Raw genomic sequence first — 8,746 nt, forward strand, 5'->3', positions numbered from 1 at the left:
ATTGACATGAAAAAATATAACGGCCTTTTCACTGGTTTCAACAACCAATGAAAAGGCCGTGATATTTTTTATTAAGCATGAAAGGACAAATTATCACGGCCTTTTCACGGGATAATGAAATTTCACGGTCTTTTGTCTAACATCAAATATTTTTCACGGCCTTTAGAAATATTTTGTTTACAAAAGTCACGGAGTATTTTCACGGGGTTTTCACGGCCCTGTGATATTTCACAGACATTTCACGGCCTTTTCATGGGCTGTTGTGACAGTAGTGTCAATTATTGCAGTTATTGAAGATTTCATCCAGTTGGTACAAACTCTGAATAAACTATCAGACAGTGATGCAGCTGCATTTGGTTTACTGAAAAGGATGAATGCTGCCTACTTTGTAGGACTCATCTTCATTTTACAAGCAATTTTGCCTGTCTTGGGTATGATTACTACATTGTTTTAAAAAGGGGTATGTCAACTTTGGCTCAATAGGTATCATATTAGACTGTGCCATTTCTGAATGACGACAGATATCAGAAAGTAAATCTCCAATAAATGTTGCAAAAGAGGAACTCAAACCTGGTGGTTGATTAGAACTGCTTGAAATATCTGCTATTGATTTTACAGAGAAGCAATTTGGTCAAACACTCACTAATTATATATCAGCACTTATTGAAAACGAGGAAAAACGTTTTCCGGACATATCTATTTTAAGTGCTTTAAAACATTTTCAATCCATGTATTGTTCCTGACAAGGATAGCCCTGAGTTTTTTAACTATGGAGATGAATCTATCTGTGTTATTCACAAGCAATTTTATGAGGCATCAGGTACATTAATTGATGAATTAAAAGCTGAGTGGAAGTTGATGAAATATCACTGAAAACTGAAAGCTGAAAGCTAAAGTACCTGAAATAAATGGTTTCACTCCACTAGAATGGTGTTTAATGGAGATTATTGGAAGTAGACATAAATAAAATTAAATCTGTCCTAGTCTGACAAGACTGGTTGAAATAATACTGACTCTTCCAGTGTTCAATGCCTGACCTGATAGAGGTGCTTCAACGGTCAAGCTCATAAAACAGGTCTGCTAAACAGGCTCAAAAATGATATGCTGAATGGGTTACTATGTGGTACAGTGAATGGATCAGATCTGTGTTCAGCACAATGTGATGAAGTTGTAAATACTTCTGCGTCTTATTGGCTTAAGACCAAGAGCAGGAGAAAACTTCCTACCGGTGCCAAATGCAAAGGTAAATATTTCAACAGGCTCAAGGGCCAGTGTCAGTGGGAGCTTTTGCAATCACTAAGCATCCTTGTCTGTCCAGAGTCTGAGAAAACTTTTCACATTTTCATCTTCTTCTCTGAAACTGCTATGACGATTTTAAACCTTTACATGCAAGGTGAGCGATTCATGTTTTAGGGGGCATCCAGCTTTTGTTTCCTTTTTGATTAACGTGCACAGTTTATTGTAAACTAGATTAAAGCTCATTATTGAAGGCTTAACTGCAAATGTACACTAGAATGAGAACATCAATCAAAGCATTGTTCCATACTATAATGTATACTGCATTATCTGCTACAAATAAAGTATAAATATGCGTTAGGTTTTTTCTCATTTACATTAATTTCTATTTCCTTTCACATATATTAAAATGAAATGTTCATTCTTGTTATAATATCTACTGACAGGTGGGCTCACTGTTTTTAAATTCATTTTTAACTCACTGATTTTTAATTTATTTTGAACTCCAAAAATTCATCAATATTTGCCAATGACAGTTCATCCCTGTCCAGTAATTAAATTATGGATGATATATCAATTTATGCACAAAATACAAATGTACAATACTGGTCTTTATTGTTTTTTTGTTTGTTTTTGTTTGTTTTTTATCTGCAATAGTGGCATGCAACTTTTTAAACAGTCAGGTTATACTTCTATTTCGTTCTAAAATTCTAGTTTCAGGACAGGAAATCCAAAATAAAACTGTCAAAAGGGAAGCAGTAATACACAGACTGATCAACAAGTTGATGTTGTAGAGAGGCCTGACCCCCATATGCGAACTTACTTTTTTTAATGAACTAGAATCAGACGGAGATGATATTCCAGTTGATGTTGACAATTATGATAAACAAATTGAAAATACCCTCCTCCAGTTAGAAATTGTTCGATCATAGAAAGAGGCAGAGCACTAAATTACATTTGAATCATACAGTGAATCTGAGGATGAACTTTAATTAATATTTGCTCCTTGTATTAAAACAATCTAACCATGGTTTTGAATTTGATTTGGTAACCTCTAAATATAAATCTCACCAGTTTTTAAATGACTGACTAAACCATAAATTAATGTTCTGAATGAATTTTATTTGAACTATAATACAAGTAATAATTCAAGAAAAACACAACATACTACTAATCTTTGGATTATTTCAGTTAAACCATGCATTTCAGTAGCAGCAAACCTGCATGCAAATGTTAAGAAATGTATATTAGGTTATGCAACTAAACACTGACTTTGAATATAGCTACAGTCAAAATATTATTTCAAAATTGACAAATCTCTTTTCAGAACATCTTAAATTAATTGATTGGTACATGCATAGTCTTTATTGCTTTTATATCAATCTAATAATAGTGTAAGTTCATACAAAACGCTACTTACATATAAAATTAAAATTCGAATTGATGATAATAAATAATGGGGTCGCAAATATTATGAAACTCATCGCCCAATTTTTTAAATAATTATTAAATAGCACAGTCTCTACAATCGCTTTAAGTTAATTAGCACGTAAACATAAATCACATGTTTCTATTTGGTCTTTTTTAAACCAGGCAACAATGGTAAATAAGTTATTTTACTGATCACACTGAATGTACAAATAAACAAATTTTTCTGTCATGCGCTCAAATTTGGATCTTCGTCTTTAAAACGTGATCACAGAATGTTTCCCCGTAAAGTATATATTTTTATAATCTTAAAAAGCATTTGATTATTCAACATGATTGAATTGAAAACTAAAAACTAATTATCAGGAAATTAATATAACACTTTTCACAAATTATGTAAATAAACAGGAAATATCTCAAAGGTTATTTCTATTCTGAAACTAACCTCCAGTATTTTATATGAAACTCTTTGTAGAGCACATTCGTAAAACAAACTTGACATTAGGTGCATCCACCTAAACCAACATTGTATTTGATACCTTAATTTTTCTAAAGAATATTTAAACTGCTTATCAGTGTTACATTTACACTTTTTTTAAATTCACGAGAATTCCATTTTCATATTCCGGATTGCACAATTACGCCATGTCAGACATTATGATAACATTAACAAGCTTTTCTCCAAATTTTTCATAAAATTCCAAGAATGTTATCAAAGATATTGATGTCTAAAAAAAGCTTTAAGCACAGACTGAACTTATAGTTGACAACGCCGACAGATAGGATCCTTAAGTCTTGCTTTCGCGACATTACTGTCTCAGGCTCGATAAAATCAGTTGAATAAGGCCGAACTCATCAAATCAATACGCAGCACAAAAAATGCATATTTTCAGCACATGTTTATGAGAACGGATGTTAATTTTTCTGCAGAAAAAATATTATATCATCATCGAAATGGTTTCGCAAAATTGGTTTTAATGATAAATTTACTTACTCTTACACCATATACTTTATATTTTGAAATAAATTTTGTTTTGTTTTAGGTTTGTTTTTGTTTTGTTTTTGTTTTGTTTTTTGTTTTTTTTTATTTTGAGGGAAATATCCGCAAACATTTTTATGGTTTCTTTGAGGTGCTCATTAATTACTATATCCGTGTAAAAAAAACTATCACACCAATCTTTTTGAAGTCTGAGGGTTTTAGCTGTTCCTTTAAATAATCGGTAGTATCTTTCCGAGATTCTTTACCGATGGATTTTCCGCTTACCAGGAATACAGCTTTGCATATAACGGTATCGGTTTGTAATACAAGTTTGTTCCTACTGGTTTCCCTTTCATTGTCATAGCATTTGTGCATCATCATTTGGGACATAATTTGTTATTTTATATCTATATTTTACTCTTTTTATATTTTGAATATTAGCGAATCATGTGAGTGTAGGTGTTTGTATGTTTAATTGCATTGTATCTATTTGTGTTTTGGGTAAGGTAAGCTTTCTGCTAGCAAGAACCATCACGAAAAGGCTGAGAAACTAGGTATGTTAATGCTCTAAGTAATCTGTTCCGTAACAGTGCGCCAAAGGTCCTACTTTACACCATAACTAATAGTGGTGCTCCTAATTCAAGGAGTCTTACATAGCATTCATATATGAACAAAATTACTGGTAATGTTAATTGCAGGATGAGTTAAGTATACAAGAATTATTCAATGATTTTGAATAACTATGTACCATGAGGCGGAATCCATTTCTTTGTACATTAAAACGAAGACAGGACAAGAAATATTGGACAGTACAACATACCCAACCAAACACCAACACCAGATTCTACCGAAGAACATAGATGTAAACACAAAGACAAACCACTTCAGACACATGTTTTTTTATATATAAGCACATAATGTGGTGAGGTATAAAACTCTCATTTAAGATACCAGAATGTTTAACCTGCCAGATACGTGTTTCGTCTACGTAAAACTCTTATGCAGTTCAGGTCAAAATACTTGAAAGGTCATTACATTTTTTCTAGTTTAACGCTCTCAAACAAACACATCCTCTTTGCCTATCTAGACGAAATGTGCTTTGTTTTTGAATCGTTCATAGTCTTACAAGTAACATGTTTAAAAATGAATTGCAGTAGATAATAAACAACAGCAAATACTTTGGAAATACCAAAAAATCGAAATGTTCTCGTTTCTACAGAAAGATTAAAAAAAAGTAAGCATTAGCTGAGTATTGTGTACTTACTCCTAAAACGGTTCACACAGTTTCTTAATAAAATTGAATTGAAATCAACATCGTGTGAGAGACAAGTATTTTTTATTAACAACTCACACCTGTAAAGTGTCCATTGTCTGTAGAAAATTTTAATTGAAGTGTAATTCTATCAAGATTGGAATTAAAATTCCATACTTGTAGCTTACACTTAATTGTCAAGAAAACAAAATGTATGTCAAATTATATTTAAGCTATCACAGCAAAGAGTAAAACCGTTGTTTAATTTTTATGAAATAAACACGAATGGATGCTAGATAATTATACACTAAAAAAAACATAGAACATCTAAAACGTAATTGATTGGTACATGCATAGTCTTTTTTCTTTTACATGAAATTAATAAAGTTTTATGTTCATACAAAATGTTACTTTATCAGATTGAAATTCTTCGAATTGATGATAATAGATAATGGGATTGCAAATATTATGAAACTCATCACAAAAAAACCTTTAAACTATTATGAAAAACACAGTCTATACAATCGCATTAAACTATTTAGTTCGTAAACAAAAATTACATGCTTCTATTTTGGGTTTTTAAACCCAACAATTAAAAGTTACCGTAGATAAGAATATTACTTATGACACTACATGTTAAAATAAATGAATAGTGTATTTCTATCATGCGCCCAGAACTTTCGTCTTTAATACGTGATCAAAATTACATGTTAAAACCCGGAACAATTTTCTCTGCATACTTCTTTTATAAAGATATATGAATGAGTCCGCACTTCAATTCTCCATAAGTAGTTGATAAATCTGGAATTCAAATGAAAACAAATCCCAAGATACATAGGTTACACACTTTATTTTTAAATTTTCCTTAAAAAACAAAAAAAAAGAAGTTTACAGAGTGTTTCCCCTTAAACCAAGTTTATCTTTTTTCTAATTTTAAAAATAATATTATCATTCAAAATGATTGAATTGAAAGCTTAGAACTAATCATCAGAATAAAATGTGACCCTTTTCAAAAATATGTAAATAAACAGGCAAATCCCTCAAAGGCAATTTTATTCTGAAACTAACCTCTAGTATTTTATATGAAATTGTTTATAGCATCCTTTCGAAAATCAAAGTTGCCGACAGGTTCATCATACCTAACACAATATTGTATTTGATGCATTAACATTTCTGCAACATATTTTAACTCCTTATCCGTGTTGAAATGAATTTTTTTTTATAAATTTATGAGTGCTAAATCCATTCTCCTTCTCGTTTATCGGATTGCGGCGTTACGCTATGTCATACATTATGATAAAATAAACACGCTTCTCTCCAAACTGCATTAAAGTCCAAGAGGGATATTGATGCCATAAAAAATCTTTAACCACGGACTGAACCTTAATGTTGATGACGAGGACATATAGGATCGTTATGTCTTGCTTTCGCGACATAACTATCGCAGGCTCGACAAAATCAGTTAAATAGGGCTTAACTCATCAGATCGATACGCAGCACAAAAAAAAAGCATATTTCCGGCACATGTTGATGAGAACAGACGTTAACTTTTCTGCAAAAAGAATCTTTCAACATCATCGAAATTGTTTTGCAAAATTGGCTGTAATAACAAATTTACTTATTTTTGCATCATATACTTTATATTTTGAATTATAATTTTGTTTTGTTTTTGTTTTTTTGTTTTTGTTTTTTGTTGAGGGAAATATCTGCAGATATTTTCAGGATTCCTTGAGAAATGTGCTCATTTGTTTCTAGTTTCCGTGTGGAAAACTATCAGACTAATATTTTTGATATCTGAGGGTTTTAGCTGTTCCTTTAATGGATCGGTAGTATCTTTCCTAGATTCTTTATTGTAGGATTTTCGGCTTACCAGGAATACAGCTTGGTATATAGCAGTATATGTTTGTATTACAATTTTGTTCCATTTGATATTGCCATTTGATTACGGACTTTCCGTTTTGAATTTTCCTCGGAGTTCGGTATTTTTATTTATCTAACTTTTTCCTACCGGTTTCTCTTTCATTGTCATGGCATTTGTGCGGTATCATGAGTGACGCAATTTGTTATTTTGTATCTAGTTTACCCTTTTTATATTTTGAAGATTAGCGAATCATGTTAGTGGAGGTATTCGTATATTTAATTGCATTGTATTTTTTTATGTTTTGGGATAGGTTAGGTTGCTGATAGTAAGAACCATCACAACTTGGCTGAGAAATTAGGTATGTTAATGCTCACAGTAATCTGTACCGATACAAATGTCCTTTACACCATAACTAATAGTGGTGCTCCTAATTAAAGGGGGCTTACGTAGCATACATATATCAACAACATTACTGATAATGTTAATTCCAGAATGACTTAAGTGTTTTAAGTGTTTCTCGTTTCTCGTTTTTTATATAGATTAGACCGTTGGTTTTCCCGTTTGAATGGTTTTACACTAGTATTTTTTGGGGCCCTTTATAGCTTGCTGTTCGGTATGAGCCAATGCTCTGTGTTGAAGGCCGTACCTTGACCTATAATGGTTTACTTTTATAATTTTTGACTTGGATAGAGAGTTGTCTCATTGGCACTCATACCACATCTTCTTATATCTATTGATAGAGGTTTTGCTCGTGCTAACGATTTTAACCAAGATGAACTTTTACAATTTAAGAGAAAAGGGTCAACACAAGAGTCCCGTTTGTGCTGACTTACCATCCTTATTTTGACATATGTTTATACCTCAACTAAGAATAATGGAATGAAATCAGAAAATATCATAAACTAAGAAAATCACCCGAGCCACGTATACTCGCTTTCCGTAGTCCCGACAAGCCTTAAAGTTTGGCTGGCGAGAGCTAATTTAACCTTCTTAATTAGGCTCTTCGTCTATGGGCTCATGCAATGGTTGTGAGAACAAAAGGTGTCAGACTTGCAACCAAATACTGAATACCCAGACTTTTAAAAGTCACTCGGCAAGTACAAAAAGTCTGAGTAGCAGATTGCAGCTGCTACTCAGACTTTGTAAAACGTCACCACTGTCTGAGCAGATAGTTGATTAACCAGGGGTATGTCAAAGAACGTCTCGTCCTTTTTCTAAAAAAGTTCATCGGTAAATACCAAGACCTTGTTGATAAATATTCCGTATCAACTTCACAAATAATACACGATAGTCTTGTAGTATAGATTCTAGGTACTGACGTTGTTTATCATCTTGATAACGTGTTATAGTATTCTCTTATTTGTGTTTGTAGATTATTTCTTTTACTGTTTAGTCTATTTTTGGTAATATCCATTTGACGTGGCTCGGTACTTATACATCCCCTCATTGTGTTATTGTGCTATGGTAAATTTTTGTATACTTGTCCTTCGTTTTTGCTAATGTGCTTTGTCTATATGCCTTTTTTTCTTTGTTGACAAATTTGTTTGTTTTTACAGTGATTAAGATTATAACACAATGTTGACTGCTGTATCCCTATTTTCGACATTTTTTCCTATTATGTCTGTTTGTTTAACTAGGTTTAGCTAGCTACAAAACCAGGTTTAATCCACCATTTTCTACATAAGAAAATGCCTGTTCCAAGTCAGGAAGGACTATGACAGTTGTTATCCATTAGTTTGATGTGTTTGATTAGGGACTATCCGTGTTGAATTTTCCGAGGAGTTCGTTTTTTTTTTTTGTTGTTCTACTTTTTGAAATGTTAATTGCAAGCTAGACTACAAATGCTGTGTATCGTCTATAGCTAAAATGTAATAAATAGAATGTTGGTGAGTCAGAAAAGTCATCGTTGTGACCATGAATGCAAGCCAGACCTTCCTCTCAGTCGACATTTGAGATCCCCTGACCACATTTTGGCAAGTCACAATCAACA

General features: G+C 32.3%; 1 protein-coding gene across 3 annotated transcripts in view; it reads right to left on the reverse strand.

Annotated features, from left to right (window-relative positions):
* The window catches only part of LOC127715500 (uncharacterized), a 97,398-nt gene that overhangs the window by 75,527 nt on the left and 13,125 nt on the right, over positions 1-8,746 (reverse strand). The window lies entirely within an intron of this gene.

Source organism: Mytilus californianus, unplaced genomic scaffold (genome assembly GCF_021869535.1).
Source record: "Mytilus californianus isolate M0D057914Y unplaced genomic scaffold, xbMytCali1.0.p SCAF_9, whole genome shotgun sequence".
Lineage (NCBI taxonomy): Eukaryota > Metazoa > Mollusca > Bivalvia > Mytilida > Mytilidae > Mytilus > Mytilus californianus.